Source organism: Pollicipes pollicipes, unplaced genomic scaffold (genome assembly GCF_011947565.3).
Source record: "Pollicipes pollicipes isolate AB1234 unplaced genomic scaffold, Ppol_2.1 Scaffold_4219;HRSCAF=4965_pilon_pilon_pilon, whole genome shotgun sequence".
Lineage (NCBI taxonomy): Eukaryota > Metazoa > Arthropoda > Thecostraca > Pollicipedomorpha > Pollicipedidae > Pollicipes > Pollicipes pollicipes.
Window position 1 is genome coordinate 1,356,705 of NW_023596448.1, and position 20,757 is coordinate 1,377,461.

The 20,757-nt window shown below is 51.1% G+C and overlaps 1 long non-coding RNA gene across 1 annotated transcript; it reads right to left on the reverse strand.

Moving 5' to 3' along the window:
* Window positions 1-5: 5 nt before the first annotated feature.
* On the reverse strand, window positions 6-9,702 carry LOC119096077 (uncharacterized). Its single transcript, XR_005094000.1, has 3 exons — window positions 9,612-9,702; window positions 775-861; window positions 6-223 (listed from the first exon to the last, which is right to left on the reverse strand). It is a non-coding gene; the product is annotated as an uncharacterized LOC119096077 (long non-coding RNA).
* Window positions 9,703-20,757: the final 11,055 nt, after the last annotated feature.

Genomic DNA, 20,757 nt, shown 5'->3' on the forward strand with positions numbered 1-20,757 from the left:
GTCCCAGCACCCCAGGGGGCGGCGCCGGCGGGAGCAGGAGGGGCGGCGCCGGCGGTTGCGGCTGGCTGACGGACACCACCGACCGACCGGGGAAGTAGACGGGGGCCGGCGAGCCGCGAGCCGAGCTCAGCTGGTCGGAGGAGCCCGGCATGAAGCGGCGCGAGAACTGACGAGACTGGCGCCTGCCCAGGCTTGGGACCGGCGCTGTGGTGTTGGGGCTCACCTGCGGAGCATGCCGCGAGGCAGATGACTCTCTTCATCGGATCACCTTTTTAAATGAAATTAGATACAACTGCAGTAATACCTCAAGCGATCAAAGCGAGGATACTGAGGGGAAGTGATGAGTCTTGAACATTAGAATCTCGGTCGTGAGTCCCGAGTCTCCCATGAGCAACAGCCATCCTGATTCCATTCGTCGACATCCACTAAAGACAGCAGACACCTTTGGGCTGTGGCCTCAGAAAGCAAGGCACGTACGGATTCCCCAAAGCGGGAGTCCCAACCGAGACATTGCAATCTGCGATATGCAGCCTAAGAGTGCCAAATCATGACATATTTCAGATTGCATATGGCGTAATCAAAGAAGGGAACAACAAACAATATGCATCTCAACTTGCAGAATGCAAGGACTTCCATGTAGCACTTCGATCGCAAAGGTTGGACAACTTACGCATTTGTTTCCGGTTCTGAAAATGAACATGGGTACATTGCAACAGCAGGTGCTATATGTAGTCCTGCAGCTCTGTTTTACGCATGTATTTACCGCGATCTTACCTTGGCATTTTCCATGGCACTGACTAGGGCATCTGACAGTGACGCAATATCTGTTGCGTCCAGAACGCACATCGTCAAATACAGCCCCTGCAACAAAACAGGTGATCGGGAAATGCATCGTTTCACCAGAGCAGACTCGACTAAAAATAGGTTGCTGAAATACACGTGGATATGTGAGCATAAATTGGCTTTCCTGTCCACGGGCTGGGACACCGGGTGGGATTGATGAGTGTTGGGTAGCTGCCCATCTTTTCTGACGACAAGGGGGGCCAACATATCCTTTTGCTCACCCATAAATCTTATAAGCGGCCCCGAAAGCCATGTCAGACTAAATGTGCACAACCGGCGGCAACGCGCGGTTAGGGTTCCTGGTCATCACCAACAGGCAAAAGTTCAATGTAACAACCGAGAGAGGGCCCCAGATACGGAATGGTCGGAAATGGTCGTGCAGCTTGAGACCCTATACTGAATGAGAGCAGGCTTCAATGAGGTAAGGATCTTGGGAGGTTGAGAGTCAAGACGAGGCACCGGACCCATCGCAGCCAAACGGCTTAACCATACAGGTCAGTTGTATGGTTTCAGGGTTTGTTCAACAGGAGGTCACTGTTGCAACTAAGAAATGGCCAATTGCCCTCCCAGGTATTGTGTGACAGAGCGCCAAGATGGGTGCTCTGCTCTGCTCTGCTCTGGTCCTGCTCTGCTGTGCCCTGCTCTGTTGCGCTGCGCTGTGCTGTGCTGTGCTGTGCTGTGCTGTGCTGTGCTGTGCTGTGCTGTGCTGTGCTGTGCTCTGTTCTGCTCTGCTGTGCTCTGCTGTGCTCTGCTTGCTCTGCTCCTGCTCTGCTCTGATGTGCTTTGCTATGTTCTGCTCTGCTTTGCTCCGCTGTGCTCTGCTGTGCTCTGCTGTGCTCTGCTCTGGTCTGCTCTGCTCTGGAGGGGATATCGTGACCGAGGGGATGCCTTCGTCATGTCCTATGGCGATGTTGGGTGGACTAGGGTCGTTGGTGAACCAGAAGGCACTCCTCGTGACGGATGTGTTCACGATGAGGTGATGTAAGAGGCCTAATTAGACTAAAACGTCTCCGTCGTGTCAAGACGCAGGTCAATATCGCAGTTCAGAGGAATAGCTCATTCTGATTGATGAAGGCCCATCATTATAGGAAATATTGTTTCTCTGTTCATCTCGGAAACCATGCCTTTCATCTGTGCTTTGAAGCGTTCCCCGGTGACTGCAAATCAAACATTCCTCACTTTGCCGTCGTCGGTGGCCATAGGAAATATATCCAGACACGGTCAGAAACATAACGAAGGTCGCCACAAATTGGAGAGACACCCTCCCCTCACCAAGCCTTAGAGGGTCCCCTTTACTACGGAACGCCACCATGAATGCTTGTCAACCCGCCACCCCACCAAGAACAGTTGGTAGTGCTGCGTTTGTGCGCCATACGAAAGGTACGCGGCTAAGTAAGATGCCGTCCGTAGTGCGCCATACGAAAGGTGCTCGTCTGAGAAAGGCACCGTTTGTGTTGCGCTATACGAAAGGTATGCGGATGAGTAAAGTACCGTTCGTGTTGCGCCATGAGAAAGGCACGCCACTGAGTAAGGTACCGACCGCTGTGCGCCATAAGAGAAGTACGCGGATGGGTAAGGTACCATCCGTGGTGCGCTATAAGAAAGGATACGCGGCCGAGTAAGATACCGTCCGCTGTGCGCCATAAGAGGTACGCAGCTGAGTAAGTTGTCGCAGCCGTGTTGCGCCATAAGAAAGGTACGCGGCGACATGTGTCGCACAACAAGTTTTCATGACGTGGTATTCGTGAAAAGTCGTTAGGTAAAGCCTCTTCTGTTCCTAGGCTCCTTATCTGACGGAGAGCCACGTGAAAAAGTGTCCATCCATCCACGGGCAACTTGATGGCGGCGCCTCTGCCTCCCTCCACATAGCGATTCCGGAGTGCTCAGCTCCGGAATCGCTTCGCTTGCCTGGGACCGTCGGCGCATGTTTACAGTCACATCACTACGGCTCAATAACAGTCAGGTCATAGAAACAGGAAGCGTTGCCAGCAGCTGCCAGTCCCATTAGGTGCGACATAAATGCATGGCACAGACGCTCGAGGAGACGTTAAGTACCGAAGATTGCTACCTTCACGACCGGCCTTGGAACTTAAGGTCCTGCAGCCACCAATTACCTCCTGTTCATATATGACATTGGCCAAACTGTGGGGTGGTTGACGAGCTCGAGTCGGCGCACATTACCTCTGGCATTGTCGAGTTTTAGCAACCAGGACATTACTGAATTTAAATCATGAATGGGTCCTGTTCCTTATTTCGTTACAGAGTTACATTTATCACTAACGCACGTGACGCACAATGCACCCCATGGACACCATGGCATCGCGATGACTCCAATGGACGTTGAAATCATTGGCCAAGGGTGGCATTAAATGATTCTGGAAAAAAGCGTACTATCCGAAATAAAACTTGATTACACAATGCCACAGGAATTCCTGACGTGCGAAAACAGATATAAGTATCGGGCTCTGATCGCACAGCATCCGACCGCAAAACATCGAATGCTACATCAGTCACACTCACAACGTCGGTCACACGTCAGTCACACTCACAACGTCGGTCACACAACCTCAGTCACACTCATAAGAGGCCTGACACGAGCTCGTGGCCTCATTCTAGCGAGCATTTTGCTGTTGCCTAAACTGGTTTGCGTGCCTGTTTTTCAGAGCTGCTTGGCTAAGCTTACAGATATTGCTGGCACGCTCCGATATTGGACGCGTTAACGTCATGAACCGAAGGCATGCGCCTACGTAAAACCGCGCAGCTGCTTCATCTTTGGAGAAACTGGCTGACGTTTTGAAACGCTCGCGAGTCATTTGTCTTATCGCAAACACACGCATGGCTTGCGATCGTTCGATAATACCACGTCATGTGGCTGCTTTGGCTCACGTCTCGCCGGCGCTCGGACTTAGTGCGATAATGAGACACACCACACACATCAGAGACGCTAACATGGCTCCGGCGACTGCTCTTCATTAGTCGAAGGTTGCGAGCTCGCCAGCCGTGCCACTCACACTTGACTTGTATTGGTTTCTGGGGTCAGCGTGAAGTCTGAAGAGATGCACACACGGTTCCTTGCGTACTTTTCAGCTCGCGTCGTTAGAAGTTGTCCTTGGCTGCTTGCTATTATACAGCTCGGTAGCCGTTTATACGCCGCAGGCCCAGTCAGTGACTCTTTTCAGGCCGTTCCCACGTCTTCTCATGTTGTTCCCATGTCGTACGATGTTATCACGCCGTTCCGGTGGTCAGACGGTCAGGTTCGTTCCACTCCTGCAGTCCCGGGGCGTCCCGTGACATCTAAAACGCTCCAGTGATCGAAGACTCATTGGCACAGCTTACGCATCAGCTGTAAGGTCAGCATCACTGAAGCACAGGCATTCCCTGCCTCCACAAGCAGGGACAGGCCCAGAAAGGCAGAAAGGGTATTCAATTCAATTTGTATCATATAGTGTTTCGGTGATAACCCTTTAAAACCATGCTATGCAAGCTTGTATATTATGTAACTATCGATATATGCGTGTTATGCAGAGACCGATAGCGAAGGCAAAAGTCATTGATAATATTGGGCTCAGAGAAGCCGGTTTCTCCTAAATCGAGCGACTGACTCTGCCACTGGCCATCAGCCCACATCGGAGGCAAGGAGACAATGTCAGCGCCGGTTGCGGCATGCCAGCCCGGCCTCATAATCACACGCGACGCAACAGACAAACGCCGTCGACATCCGTAGCCATTGCATAGCGCATGGCGGAATCGGCCGGAATGCGACCGATCCATCGTTACGTTGGCCGCCGCACGGGGCGCCAATCCAGCTAGCGGACTTAATCCCGACAGAGGTGCCCATACCGCGACACACAAGCGAGCGTGCGCACATGGCTTCTCGTGATCTGCCATAACGTCCTGTGATCTGACCTCTCGTGATCTGCCATAACCTCCTGTGATCTGATTTCTCGTGGCCTGCCATAACCTCCCGTGATCTGACCTCTCGTGGCCTGCCATGAACTCTCGTGACTTCCAATCCCGTAGCCTCTTGTGGTTTCTCGTCACCCGTGTTCCCGTGACCTTGCATGACTTGTGGTGATCTGGCCCCTGAGCTTGCATGACCTCTTTTGACTCGCCCCGTAACCTCTCATGACCTCTCATGGCTTTCGTGACCTGCTATGACCCGGCGTGGCCCGTCTTCTCGGGGCCTCTCGTGACGTGCCATCACCCTTCCTCGTCCCGCGAGGCTCCGCCGGGGGAAAGTCGATGTGCCGGGCAGCGTGGGTCAACGGGCCGCGTGACACGCGGCCGCCCGGTGGCGTGATGGGACGCCCCGAAGCCGTCATGCTATGTGTGCCGACTAATCGCTCCTCCGGACGGACAGATCCGCCCGCAGATGCGTCAACAGATTGGCGCGCCGGGCCCTACTGACCCCGACACACCGGGCGGAGGGGAGGGCAGGCGAGGGGAGGGGCTGCACGGGGTAGCGCCACCGGCAGGTGATAGCATCAGGTGACGGCCAAAACATGCCACATCTGCATGCCTCAAGTACCTCAAGTTTATAGAAGAAGACAACACTGAATGATGTGCTGAGCGGGCATCTTAGAAAATGAACCGGATATAGACGCATGAGAGATGAGACCTTTCATACTGAAACTGTGCCCTACCTGTTTTTCCAGCTCTCTACTTTCAGATCGATCGAGCTCATTCGATGTATTCACTTCGGTTCCCAACAGAAGCTGTAAAAATTGTACGCCTTTTCACGCTCAGGTTTGCTGAAGTGTTTCGATGCACTTCACCTCTGACCTGCGACCGCTACGTTGCGTCGACATCTGGCATTTTGCATAAACGCTAGGCCTATAATGTTAATGAATTAGTTCATTCGTATCGTTCATGAGGGCCGGTGATAGGAAAGGTAGAAAGGTAAGGACGACTTGCGGCCGGAAAGTCGCATCGCTCACAGACCTAGTCACGAGACACAGGCCGACATGTTTGTATGTTCGTGAGCAGTCACCGCTCTGAAAACTTTGAACGCAGCCAAAAATTGTCACCAAGTACAAAAAAGAGAGCTCATGCCGGCCATTCACGACCGACACTTGACGCTACCCGCGGGCGCTGTCGGCCTCAAAACTGTCCGAATTGTCTCCAAATTTTGCTGTTGCGCGAATTTCACACACGTCTGCAACACGGCGAGTCGAGAAGCGGCAGCCCCGTCACATCGGGTTTTTGTTCGGCTGTGGCGCTTTCACTGGCGCTCGTGGTCGATAGCTTTCACACACGATAGCTATCACAGAACGCCCACATCGTGATGTCGTGTATCGAGCGTCATTCTGTCCCCCCCCCCCCCCCCCATATGCACCCCTTTCGCTTTCGGTCTGGCCACCACAGGTTCGACCCAGATCTGACAACGCTGCGATACGGAGCGAGAGCTTGCACGGATAGGATATGACGTCACAAGAGAGCTCACGGAAGTCTTACAGTGGGAAAGGCTGATGCTGCTTTTGGCTTACGTGCCTTTCTTTGGTCTCTTCAGTCTAGCAATGCTTTCTCCTGGTTGTGCTGAGAAGAGGGCACGAAATACGCAAGTGCACCGAAATGATCAGATTTGTTGCCGCGTCCTGTTAAGCAACCACGGCTCTTGTATACCGTGCAGCGGAACACTGGACACGAAATGCAAGCATTAAAACACCGAAATCTTATTTTCGTGACGTTCCAGCCAGATCTCGTCCATTAAAGGCGACTATTTATACACACCAACACAGTGCATAGTGAACTGTTTTCAAATGATCTGACTGTAATATCACATAAAATGGTCTTGCTGAGTCGAGACAAAGTAGGTTAACACTCTCAGAATAACACGGCGAAACCCACGCAAGATGGATAAGATGTTGCCTTCTTCCATTTGAACAGCTGTGTTATCAATGTGGCACAAGCAATCTCACTCACGGCTGAAGGTGTGATTTTGTATTTGCCACGTGTGGAACTATATGGGCCGGTACGTAATATGCGTCACTTCATCGATTGCCGATACTGAGCAACCCTGGCCGAGTTTCTTTTCTGTCCCAGCGGTCTTTCGATGAATGGTTACTTGTCAGGATGTGGTTTGGCCACTTCCTAGTCCAATGATTTAGGGAAATTAAAAATGCCCCTGAAACGGAAGATGCATGCTTTTCGTAGCAAGAGGAAATGCAACGTCTTGCAACCATCGGGCAAGGTGACATTATCTAGAAGTGGTTAAAAACAGTTTTCCGCTCATCTGCTGCTAAATACTTGCATCAGGCAGACACAGCTGGGTTAGCGAATCGTGAGTGCTGACATGTGAGTGACATCTATATTCAGTTCTCAGCAAAATATTGCTTATCGCTGTGGTTTTGCCTCTCTGATCCGCTTCATACAATTGTTCCTCCGTCAAAGTGGGAGAGTCTGCGCGTATGCTCCCTCACGAGATAAAAACAGCTAGGAAGGACAGAAAATTAAACGTAATTTGCATTTTTTATACTTTATGACTGCGTCACAAAGTTGATTAAGTTAGGGGATCAAGCGCGTATATAGCAAGAATAACAATTACCTTACGGCTCCGAGGTATGATGTCGCACTTCCCACAATCTTGAAAAGCTGTCACACGGTCCTTGTGCTCCATTGTATTCGCCCCTTTTACTCGTGTGGAAAAACAGCAAAACACGCAAGACCGATCCTATGTATATCGTGCAAACAACCCAAACATTACCTCAATCCCGAGTAATGAGCTTATGATGCACATTTGTTAACGTACCGGGAAGGGGTGTCATTTTCTCAGTCGATTAGTGGCTGAGCTGAAAGAGTTGACCTAACCTATCCTCAAAGCCCAAAGACCCGCATTTTGGGCTCTTGCATGTGCGTCTCTGACGTCAGAATAAACATTAAAAATATTTGGTCGATTCCAAAGTTGCATTCATGCTGAGGAATGATTCCCCAACTAAAGCTGATGCGCAGCAGCATTTTGTAAAAAGCTAAAAATGGGATGTTATTCGAACAATGAAAGCTAAGCAAATCGATCGGCCGTGATTTTGGAAAGCAAGTGCTGTTTTTCGTCCATAAATTATTGTCCCAGGAGCAAACGGACGTTTTTCAGAATAGCGTGAGCTGACATGCATAAACGAGAGGCTATACCAAACTGTATGTGCACTGCCAGGGTGCACCAACATAAGAATGGAGCTTAACTGTATGACCTTCTCAACGGACGGGTAAATCATTGGAACGGTATGAAGGGATCGTCACTGCACCGCCGCCAGAACGACCGTTTGAACGAGCAACACTACCAATACCTCTGGCACGCGTTCGAAACTGTATACACAGGAGTGGCCTTGAACTCTGCGTACTTCGGCGTTATGGGTTGGAAGTTTCATACTGAAAAAGTCGATCTTTACCTTACCAGGAGGTTGTGATCTGCAATGACGTTATACGAAGTCATTCGTTGTTTTGAAAAATCCATGCATACCACCCAAATATTTTTCGGGTTTAACCAGGCCCTGCCGCCACGTGGAGGATATACCGCCGAACCGTACTTCAAGCCGCACCATCCTGAAATGTGACGATCGCCTGTGCCGACCGCTCAGAGCGTTGCCCTCCCGACTAACCCGCTGGTGGTTGGCATGGAGCCGCTTCGGACGTTTGCCGCCTATCCTTCTTTGGGATAGCCTAGGGCCGGTGGCCGGGCCGCACTGACGGCCAGATGACGTCAGAGGGCAGGATGGGCCGCACCGAGTGGGGCGGCATGTTAAGCTTTAGTCACATACTTCTGCCGTTGACCTGGAATGTCGCGGTTGGATGGTGGGGTCAGGGCGACAAGCAAGGCCCCGAATGTGTACTAAGTGGTACCGCTGGTGAGCCAAAGTATAGTACTGGGTCTTTCAGCCCGATACTTTTGGACCAGCCGAAGTAAACCTTTGGACGACCTCGCAGCATAATTGCAATATACCGTTCTCCAGTTTCAGTCGCGTTACGACTCGTGGAATACGAGTCGTAGCATCACAGTTGTCTGAAACAGCGATGATGCAATGCAAGCTGCTAACACGAAAGTGACACAAGTTTGTAACGTCATTAGACTCTACCACTTCAGAAATCTGATAACATTTGGAAACACGTTCGAAACAATGCGTATACTGAATGGGTGGTGAATATGTTTCCAAGGGTTTCGGGTCAGCTGAGTTAAACTCATAAACATTAGTTTTGTTGTGGTTTGTCAGCCACGGGCTGGCAAATTATTTATACATGGCGAAGGGGTGCTTAATCTGGTAGCTTTTAATGTTGCCTGTGCACCATCAATGGGTTAAATTGGAGTGTAAGGAATATAAATGAGTAGGCTTCTACGCATTGTCTTTGCAGTGCTCTTTCAATTCACCGGAACGCATCGACCAACGCACACCACAATTAAGTTTTTGGATTGCTTTTCCCGACCCATAGCAAAGTGATGAGTTCAGATGACGCTACGGACACCACGAGTTGTAATGCGATTTACAATGTGGGAAGACCAAAGACGAACGTTTGTTTGAAAATATCACGCCTCTCCGTAGGCTGAATGAATCTCATGTCAATTCGTCGTTACTTTGGCAATTAAAAGCCTATGCGCAAAATACATTGGTCGCCTGGTGCATATGCCGGTTTTCGTGTCTTCCACAGGATTTATGCACACCAGTGACTACCTCGGCGCAAAAAGGGCAAGTTCGGCGAAAAGATTGGGATGATTTGAGACGCCCCCAGCCTGCGGTAAAAACACCCCCACCATCCATTTCGGACAAGCGGATCTCACTCACCAGTAAATAGGCTTGCCATCCATGCCATCTCACTGGGCCAATATTCGGATACGTCCAGAAGACGCCGCCACTACACCACCGCACGCACGTATACGCCAAATGCGCGTGTGGGCCGCCCCCGCGCGGCGGCGCCAGCGGCCGGCGCTGATTGGCCGGCGGGTTCCGGCGCCAGCCGACTCTCCACCAATCAGGGTCGAGCTAGGCGCCAGGGAGTCGGGGGGGGGGGGGGGGGGGAACCGGGTCTGCTCTCAATACGGGATTACGCCAGGCCCGGGTCAGCAGGAAAATAGTCAGGGAGGCTGCTATCTCGGCGCCAGTTGATGCCACAGGATGATTTGAGTACTAGAGTACATGAAGACGGATTTTCATTGAAGAACGTCAACAAATCGTGGCCTGCGCCTCAGAGCTCGGCATATTCACGTTGCGGTGTTTCGGCGATGTCGGAATGATGCGTGAGCAATGCATTTCAACCGATTTATTCATTCTTGAGTGCCATCTCGTGCAATGGGCAGATTCGCACCGCTTGATAAAAGGCCAAAAATCGACATTTTCAAACTGATTTATCTACCTATAAGACCTACCTAGAAGAAGATTCACCTACCTAAGGTAAGAATGCTAACGGTTTCTAGGTGGTGGATAGGGCCGTGGTCTTGCGAAATTAGTGGGAGGGGCTGGACCGTGAAAAATAATGAACCCCGACCCAAAATCCTCAATAAATGGGTTTCTTCCTGGATTTGGCCCATTTTTCTCTCCAAGTTGAAGGCATTGGAGCCCAGGTTGGGTGGGGCTGAAGTCCCCCCCCCCATCCCGACTGAGAAGGAAAATTCACCGCTGGTCGAGGATTCTTAGTACACTGCTGAACAGGCGTTTTCTGCGTTAAATCGGAAATGCGGCTACGTTGGCTCGACTGGCGGCAAAACTTCCGCATGCACTTTGAGCCAAGGTTCGTGCAAGCATGCCTCCATGACAGGATACTTGGCTACTTTTCTCAAAGCTCCCTGAAGACAGGAGATCTTCTCGCCAGAGTGCACTGCCTAAAATATTTCGATCAAAATGCCCCGAAAAATTTTGTAGCACTCAATGTAGCACAAAACACAATGCAAGTTTTTAAAGTGACTGCAAGAAATTATTCGTAGCACCGAGACATTGACTACTCAGATGTCTAAGTTTGGCATTGGCACACTATTCAAATCGTAGACAGCAGCAGCTGACAGAATGTCAGCAAATGCTAACGCACTATTTTCCGAAACATATCCAGTCTTGTCGGGTGAACGCTGTTTCCGGTTGAACGTCAGGGCGGGGGACTGGGTGGCACTCCCGCAGCACGTGCAGCCCCGTTCTAGGATAGCACTCCCGCAGCACGTGCAGTCCCGTACTAGGGTACCACTCCCGCAGCACGTGCAGCCCCGTACTAGGGTAGCGCTCTCACAGCACGTGCAGCCCGTACTAGGGTAGTACTCCCACAGCACGTGCAGCCCCGTACTAGGGTAGCACTCCCACAGCACGTGCAGCCCCGTACTACGGTAGCACTCCCACAGCACGTACAGCCCGTACTAGGGTAGCACTCCCACAGCACGTGCAGACCCGTACTAGGGTAGCACTCCCACAGCACGTGCAGCCCCGTACTACGGTAGCACTCCCACAGCACGTGCAGCCCCGTACTACGGTAGCACTCCCGCAGCACGTGCAGTTCCGTACTGGGGTAGCACTCTCGCAGTACGTGCAGTCCCGTGCTGGGGTGGCATTCCTGCAGCACGTGCAGCCCCGTACTACAGTATCACTCCCGCAGTACGTGCAGCCCCGTACTAGGATAGCACTCCCGCAGCACGTGCAGTCCCGTACTAGGGTACCACTCCCGCAGCACGTGCAGCCCCGTACTAGGGTAGCACTCTCGCAGCGCGTGCAGCCCCGTACCAGGATGTCACTCTCGCAGTACGTGCAGCCCGTACTAGGGTATCACTCCCGCAAACATGCAGTCCCGTGTGAAGCAAGACCCGCGAAATAAAAACAGTGAATGGCCTGCCGTCCAAGACATACAATAGCGTCAATTTCGATCACTAAACGTCAGCTAGTTGCTCAGTCAGTTCAGTTAATTTTCCAAGTCAGCTCAGTCTCAAAGGGATTAGGTCTGTCCAAATGCTTTCTTATCTAAACTGCCCTAAAATGTGTAGCAGATTCCGATTTAAAAGGGTTTTTCAATCCTAGCAACTCGCGTGCATCAGCAATACTGCAAATTGACACTGCAAATTGGAACGCTGCCAAGGCGAAAATGCCACAAAATGGAATTCGTTTTTCACTGGGCCGGTGTTAAGGTCTAGGTTTGTGAATGATTTATCGCATAAGGAGCAAACTCGTGGCAAAGAGAAAGATGCCAGAGGGTGCAGTGTAGTTAGTTGCAGCTTTGCGCGGATTTAGCCGCAAAATAGCTTTAAGGCCTGGTGTCGCTGGGCCTCGCCAGTCAGCCACGCTTATGGCCTTTACATGACGAGTGGCCTCACAGCCACACGGCCAAACTCGAGAACACAGTACTCTGCAGTCGAACGGAAGGACGAATCAAACAGCTCTCGTAATGCTACATCGGATGAGAAACACTGAGTGAAGCGTGCAGTGGTCTTCAAGGGATTGAACCGCAGCTGTTTCAAGAGCCGAGCGTGGTATGGTTACGGCCGAGCGTGGTATCGTTATGGCCAAGCGTGGTGTGGTTAGAAGGCAGACGTGATGGATAGCTGTCGTATTTGGCATGACAGCACATGCATGCACATTAACACGCGCCCGGGTGGCCGGTTGAATACCCTTCGTCCTGGTGGGGGGGGGGGGGGATCAATTTGAACCCTTCCCCTGAGGTCTCAGAAATTAAGAGAGCTAGAGACACCAAATTCACAGGGTACGTTGACATATACGTGACTCACTAAAGCCAAGTTTTGAGGTTCCTAGGTCGTGACCTTCGGGTCAAATATGGTCAAAAATGTTCAAATTCCAGGTTCGTCTCCAAAGGGCCCCTGGAACCTAGATAGTTGTTCTAAGCCAAATGTCACACACTCCTTTTAGGTCAGTGACCTTGTTTGACCTTTTACAAGTCATTGCGACCGAAATCATACAAGGCTGCTTTGAGTTTTGCACTTGAATAAGCGACAAAGATTACGATCGACCGTTTATTCTTAAAAACAACATGTTGAGATGGGTCATTTTAGGTTAGTAGCCTATCCTGACCTTTAAAAAGTCCATGGAAGTTGTATAATGCATCTTCTGTTACCGATACATTCGAAATGAGCACCAGGAACTACCCCAAGCAGCAAGCCCTAGAGCAATAAAACGGGTTGGTTTTGACCTTGGTCTGACCTTCACACCTAACCTTAGCTCAATTGAATTTGTTCATTCAATTGTTGAGTGGCCTATGAAGATATCTCAGAGATGTATGGCTTTGCTTAACACTCCACTGATGGATCCGATTGAACGATTTCCTGGAAATTGCCTTCGCTGGAGCCTTAGCCTGAGCTTGACCTGCCATAGGTCAGCGACCTTACAAGGTACATCTAAGTTTTTGGTGTCAGGCGATCTGCTATCCAATAGTCTACAGCTATGCAAAATTTGGTGCGACTACGCAGCGCTGTTCGAAAACCATTCCGGAAAAACCTTCGGGGGAGGGGTCAATTTGACCCGTCCCACCCGAGCGCTGACAAGATTTTGAGTCAGATTTGGCTGATGGACAGGAAAAGACAGGCAGCAATGTAGAAGAGGATAAAGAAGTCTGTCTCTCGTCAGTTTGCAAAACGCCAATTGCTACAGGCTGGTGGCAGGATAGGGAAATCATGAGAAGTCAAGTAAGATTACGGAACCAAGTGCGTACATTAGCATAAGAAAAACGAAAAATTTCAACAGTAATAATGATATTTTGTGTTGTCTCATTTTGATAACGTTTTGTAAAACCGCATTATATTTTAGATATGTTCTAAAATAGGGAAAACCAAACGATAAGTCCGAATTCAACATATGTAACGTTATCAAATCCATCATGTAATATGCAAATAGTATTTAAGATCTCTGAAAGACCTTTAGAATGCACATTCTATGAAAGCACCCATTGAAGGAAGTCTGAAAGCAACCTGCGACCGACAAGCCCTGTTAAGGAGTCCATCACTCGTTACCAATGAGAGGTATGGTCTTAAATTTTGCACAAAATGTGTGGGAAATTTTGCAAACCTAGGCGTGCAAAATTCATCGCTCATCGTTGTCAGTTTAGACGTGATTCCAGAGAGACCCCAGGGACCTCTGAGGACCTCTGAGGTTATTCATCCGAGAAGGTTAATGGTAGGGAACAGAAATGAAAATGGTTTCTTTAGCAGTGCATTGCAAAACTGTAGCCAAATGTCCATAACTTGTTATTGCAACAAGATCCAGTAAAGCGAGAGCCTAGGATTGATGTGGTAAATAGGTCAGTTCATAGATGATATACTACCACGTAAATCATACGTCACGTGCGTAGTTCATATGGCACACGCATGGGTAATGCGTCATACACCTAGGTCATGCGTCACACAGAGGTCACATGTTCGGTCATAGTCACAGGGAGATATAGTTCAGTCAACACGTCAGACCCCAGAACGATAATTGTCTGTCCAGGGTACCTGTGTACTTGGTGATGGCATTACATTGCTCTTTACCGAGCTTGCGATTAATGATGCTATCCAGAGCCCATGAGCAGCAAAACAAAACCGCATTCGTCGCAGCAATGACTTCACTTAAAGACGACGTCCTAGCTAAGTGGCTGGCCATGATTTGTGACCGTTATATGGAACACATTTGCAATGTATTTGTAGTCAGCTACGCCAAATCTTTCGGATGCCATCTTTTGTCGTGTTCTGCGGCACTAAAGATTTCGGCAAAGGCCTAGCATTTTTCCACGCTCTGGGAAATAGCCTGTTATTAACACATCTGTTAAAGTGGGATTCCGTGGAAAGCTTCCATGGTGCGTGGATATGGCGCACCAGTACCACCGTTCAGCTACAAAATAACATGATTTACCAACTTCCCATGAAAAAACAGGCAGGCACCATCGCAGGCCGGGTCTTCACTGCTTTTCGATTTCTATTGGTGGCAATAACCTGGCCTCGTCAGATCGTCATATCGCCGAAAACAGGCGAGCAAAATAGACCCCAAAGAGGTTCCCAAGATCGGTCGACTGATTGTGTATCAGAAGCGGCCAACACGGATGTCACGAGATTGACAGATTGCGTCTGCGCCCCAATTTGGCTGCGGCTTCGGTCGGCCCCGCTTGTTTGGCCCCAGCCAGCTCAGGTTCATCCTTCCTCGCCCGTTTTCCCCCCAGCACTCGAAACATTTTAATCCGCAAACCAACGTATTAAATCCAACTCACAATTGTGGCATCTATATCAATGCGAAATGACTCTGTACAAATGCTAATGGCATACGTATCGCACAATATCCACGACCATCAGCTACCCCATTTCAGCACATTTTCTTCATGGCTGGCCTTTTGGGTCGAGTAGAAAGCAAAGTCTATCGTGCGTCAATCCGGCTCCAAAGCCCGTCGTTGAGCTACGTTACTTTGCGGCTGAATGCCGACGGTAAATTGCGTCCAAGAATCGTCATGAGTCGCGACCGCTATCGACATCATGGAACCAAAGCCCGAGCTTCGATTGGCCGAAGGTTGCGCATCGTAACTCAGCCGCACGATACTCCCAACCCGCCCATGCACCAGTGCCAAGACGCCAAAGCAGCAGTAGGCTGGATATTGTCGAGACATTAGGCACCTTGAAAGAAGTGTGCCGCATTTTTGTTCGTTTCGCTCACAATTCGATTGGACGACCTAACAGCGTCGGCAGCACCAGTTTTTTCGAATACCTTAACAATCGCTCAGAATTTCCATTTGAAGTAGCCGCTCCGACGCGACAACGGAAGGAACACCGTTCGACTCCGTTATAATCACAGTCAAAATGCTGTTTTTTTTTAGCTACATTGCTGCTCTAAAAAGATGCGTTTTGTATTGTAGCAATACACCGATTGTCAAAATGCTTGTGAAATAAATCGTGCAAGAACTTGAAGCAAATGTACAAATCGGACGATATTATCCCACGAGTTCGACGGAGCGGCGTTGCGTGTCTTTGACTTCTCTCATGGCGCTTATCACAGAAGCTCTTTTCGAAAGATATTTTGCATTAAAAGGCATTGTTGATAAGCCCGTTTACTGCATGCAACATGTCACGTGGTCTTATGACTCACTTGTTCAAACAACCAATGCACTTCTTTTTCGATGACCAATGATCTTCGACCACGCCGTCGCCACCCGACGCCACCTGCCTTACCAAACTATGCCAGTCTCACGACATCCGCTACGACAATTGCAAATTTAACTTCCACGGAAGTCGTTCCCACCCATAAATGATTCATTCGACAACATTACGAAAGGCGCACCAGGGGTCTGGTGGAGATGGTCCACACGGGTTTCTCTCTTTACCATGAGGACTTTCCTATCATTCGTGGATCGCGTTATCAGCGCTCGTTACCTGGCATTGCGTTTCACGGATTACACTTCACTATCCAGGCTTAAGCGATGTAAAGTTCACCCGGCTCAAACCTATTGTTGGAAAGTCCGGTACACTGTACTGACTCCAGGTACACTGTACACTGTCAAGTCCGGTACACTGTACCGGTCCGGTACACCGTAGGTTGCATGACGTTCCAGGTATTCCTCTGGGAATAGAAAACTGGTGTTACAGCTTATGCCATAACCATGCTTAGTCATATCTTAACCTTACCGAAGTAATATAATCATCAACTCTTATGCAAGCAGTCCTTGATATCCGAATCAGCCAAAAAATATTATTTTATGCAAACATAATGGGGAATGCAGTATGTTGCGATTCTCTTGGGCTGATGTCCTTATTTTACAACGTTCGCAGGCGATGGATGGCCGTTAACCGTCCGCTGTGTTCTCGCGGGCGGCTTCAGTGGCCGCAGCCGCTCAACGGAGGGCAGTTGGAGCCGCGCTCGTCCGCTCTGTTCTCACGGGCGGCTCCAGCAGCCGCAGCCGTGCCCGTCCGCTGCGTTGCCCGCTGCGCGCGCGCGGTGGTGTCAATCTACATGGCATAGGCTGCACACACACACACACGCACGCACGCACGCACGCACGCACGCACGCACGCACGCACGCACGCACGCAAGCACGCACACACACACACGCACACACGCGCGCGCACACACACACACGCACACACACACACACACACACACACACACACACACACACACACACACACACACACACACACACACACATGTATATATATATATATATATATATATATATATATATATATATATATATATATATATATATATGATACGTCCAGTGCAGCCGGCCGTTATGGGTAGCGCAGCGTTTGCAATTGCCGGCAGTTAAGGGCCGGGTCAGGCTGGCTGTATGAGTAATGACACGATTTCTTGGCTCCCTCACGATTGTGGCGGGGAAATACCAACACAGCTGCAGTTGTTAGTCTCGAAATTACGTCTTTGGGGCTACAGCTGAACCATGCTACACAAGAGCAGCTATGGCATGTGATTTCGAGTTGGAATTCAGTGTTAAAAGCTAAAGACTGGCTCCAAATTAATCCCTCATCTTGCATTTTGGAATATTTGCTAAGTGCATGCTCCTCTACTCTGCATTTCACTCAGTTCTTTCCGCAGTATCAAACACCCGCAACAGATTAACCAAGATGCCCGATGACTACGCATCATTACCGAAAGGGATGACGTGACTTTATGTACCATCTAGCCAGCCTGCTATGCGCAGGAGGTGTGATTAGGGAAGAGTCAGTTGGATTTTTTGTTGTCAAGTGATTTAAAGGATGTTTTCCATTTCTGAAAGTCAGTAGCTTGTTTTCTGTTCATGACCTGTGCCATGACAAGTTTTCCAGAAAACTACCAGGAATAGACGATGCGGATGATATCCCTGAGTCGTCCACCTGCGGTTCAGGGAGGAAGCAAATCGGTTTACAAGGCAAGGTAGATCTACCGCCTGTTTCAACAGCGCATGCGTATAAAGTACGTTCAAACGCTCTTATTGACCCATTCGGTTAAACAAATATGGAGTACGCGCAAACCACCGCACGCGCCCTTGGGACGGCTACCACTAACCGAGGAGACGGTCGAGCTGATGGCTTTTGTTCAGTGCTGGCCGTGACAGGCCACCCTTCACCCAGGTCACCGATGCTGTTTACCAGCGCGTGCACCTGGCTGTTGCGCAGACGAATCAGTCATAAATGCGACTGAAAACTTACGCCTATTGCGCCGTTGTCAGATGTTGCTGCATCGGGCAGTCCGGACGACTGCTGTCGTAGCATCCTCTTTCACGAAAATGGTCGGAGTCATCCGCGCTCCTGCCTAGTTTCAAGGTCTGCGTAAATTGATCCTGCGGCTGCTCTCACCTGCTGGGTGTTGGTTCGGGCTACGTGCTCGCAACAAGTTCTGCCTAGCCAGCACTCGAGGCCTGGACGTGCACGAGAGAACGACACCCAGCATAGGTGAGGTAGCACCGCAGAACGCGGCGATGCAAGACCAGTTTTGAGTCGATTTTATCCACGCATCGTCATGGGGTGAATATTATGATTTTCAGCATGTGGGGGTGCCACGACAACCACGAACCCTTCTGAAGCCCACGCCACCTCCCGAGCAAGTTCCTGAAAGACATGCCCGTCCAAACTTCAAGACCGGTAACGACGGCTCATAACGTCTTGCCTCCTGAACCTGGCCATGGTTGGGGCGCCATCATCCTTGACCATCTCGTTCGTCACCGCTCGACAACTCCACCGAGCACCACTGATAGGAGAACAATGGAGGTGCGGTGACGTGAGCATGAATGCTGGTGTGAACTCGCTCAGGGTGAGCCTCTACCAGTGGATAATTCAAACAATTTTGTCCGCTTTCACGCAAGCGTGAAAGATTCCACATTAGAGCTGTTGGTCCAGCGGGGAGCCCGCTCGTTGCCAGCAGCATTCTTGTGACAAAAACCCGATCCCTCACCGAGCACATGTGCATTTGCAAATGATGACAGTGGGAATCACCGCCTTGACTGTGGAGGTTTTAGTGAATGGGAAGCATATGTGCCCCATTCAGAACGTTTATATGTGATACACGGTTGTGAAAGGCTTACCACTGACGCCATCATTAGCGTGCATGGCAATGGCACGGTCGCTGCACGGCCCTGGGCTGCCTAGCACCGGATTGATTTGTCGGACTGCAGGCCCGCAGGATATAGCACGTCCCGCGCTCACACAAGCAGTCCAAACGGCGCTGGAGGCGCCAGCGGTGCTACTGGGACCGTATTCGGAGCATCATCGCATATAGACGGAACCGAGACAGGCCCACCCGTCAGATACGGTACGCTGTTCTCACGGGTAAACCTGGCGCTGGTGGACAATACCTTTTAGTATGGAGGCTAAGTGGAAATGTGCGACTCCATTGCCTTACTTTCGCTTACAAGACTGCCGCCAAATGTATGTATGTACATGACAAGAGGGCGTTGTAATCATCCATTGTGTTCCACGCATAATGTCAAGCAGCCGACACATCCCTGCCCATACTGGTCAGGGTTTTGCGACCGATAAAGAATGATGGTACGTACCTATCGGTCATTATAGCGCTTCCGGAAAAGACTGTCTGTTGCCGTACAAGGAACCTCAAAGTTCGTCGCAGACAAAACGAGTTCGGCGATCCGCTGCCTGAGCGCCGTCTCGTCCTTCCGCAGGCGTTTCTTCACGATGCTGAAGCGCTGTCAGTTGCTGGCGCTGGCGCTGCTGCATTTCAGCAGCCCAGCAGCCGCCGGCAGCCGGTTCGTGCGGGTCGCTCAGGATCAGGCGTCCTGGGGCGAACCTGTGGCCGCCGCTGCCGGCGGTCGGTCCGCTCCAGTGTGCCCTGCGCTGCCTCCGCCACGGGGGCTGCTCCTCCGTCCAAGTGTCGGTCGGCGCGTGTCTCCTGCTGGCGAACATGCCCTCCGGCGGCAAACTCGCCCCGCAGCCAGGGGTGAGTGTATTCAGCACTTCTGGCGTCGCCATGACAACGGCGTCGTCGGATTCAACTGTGGAGGCCGCGGCGACGCTGACCACGGGACCGACAACCGCTGATGACTCCGAGTCTATGACCGACCAGGAGATGTCGGCACCGACTGCCGCCACCACAGCGACGGAGGGCGCGCTCTCCAGCCCGGGGATCGTTGCCACCGCGGCCACGCCTCTCACCGACGAGTGCGAGTCCGGCGGGGGGCACCGCGTGGGCGGCAAGTGCTACATCGTCTCCGACCTTAAGGAGACGAAGGTCGTCCCATGGGCGGAAGCCGCCGCCAGCTGCCGCTCGCTGTTCGGCGCGGACGCCTCGCTGGCAGCCTTCGACAGCCAGGATGAGTACAGCTACCTGCTGACAGTCGCCGCGCCACTCTGGTACGGCTTCTGGCTGGATCTCGTCAAGAAAGACGCGTTTCAGATGTCCGGCGCCGCGGACGACGCGTTCTGGCCGCAGCAATGGTGTGACGGCCACCCGCAGTCAGGCACGGCGTACGGATACGTCTCCTCTGTTCTCCGCTGCGTCGTCTCGTACTCGGCTAATTACGCTGCCCAGGAGACACACCGCGTCTGCCAGAAGAGCGCTGTGCTCGCGCCGTGACGGGGGAGGGGGGAGGGGGAGCCCCGCAAAGAACGGGACGGGGCGAGGTCCAGCAGAGGCAGCTGCCAAACTGCGCCACCTTCGACCATAGCACGCAGTGCATGCTGGCAGTTCGAGCACTTGTGTAGGCATGACGCCTGAAGGGACATAGACTAGGCTAAGGGGGCCGAATAAGTACCAGAACCCTGCGCGTCCTGGAAGATTATTTACAGTGACTCAACCCGACACGATTGTGGCAAGTTGTGGCGCAAACAACCATACAGGTGTGCAGACTAGCTTGTACCAGCGGCGGATGTTGGGCTGGGCAAAACTGCAGGTTTTGCCCCCTTCACATCCCATGTGGCAATCCTCGCATCTACATCTGGCAGCACCACAGACCGGTGGCGGATATATATATATATATATATATATATATATATATATATATATATGGGATGTGAAGGGGGCAAAACTGCAGGTTTTGCCCCCTTCA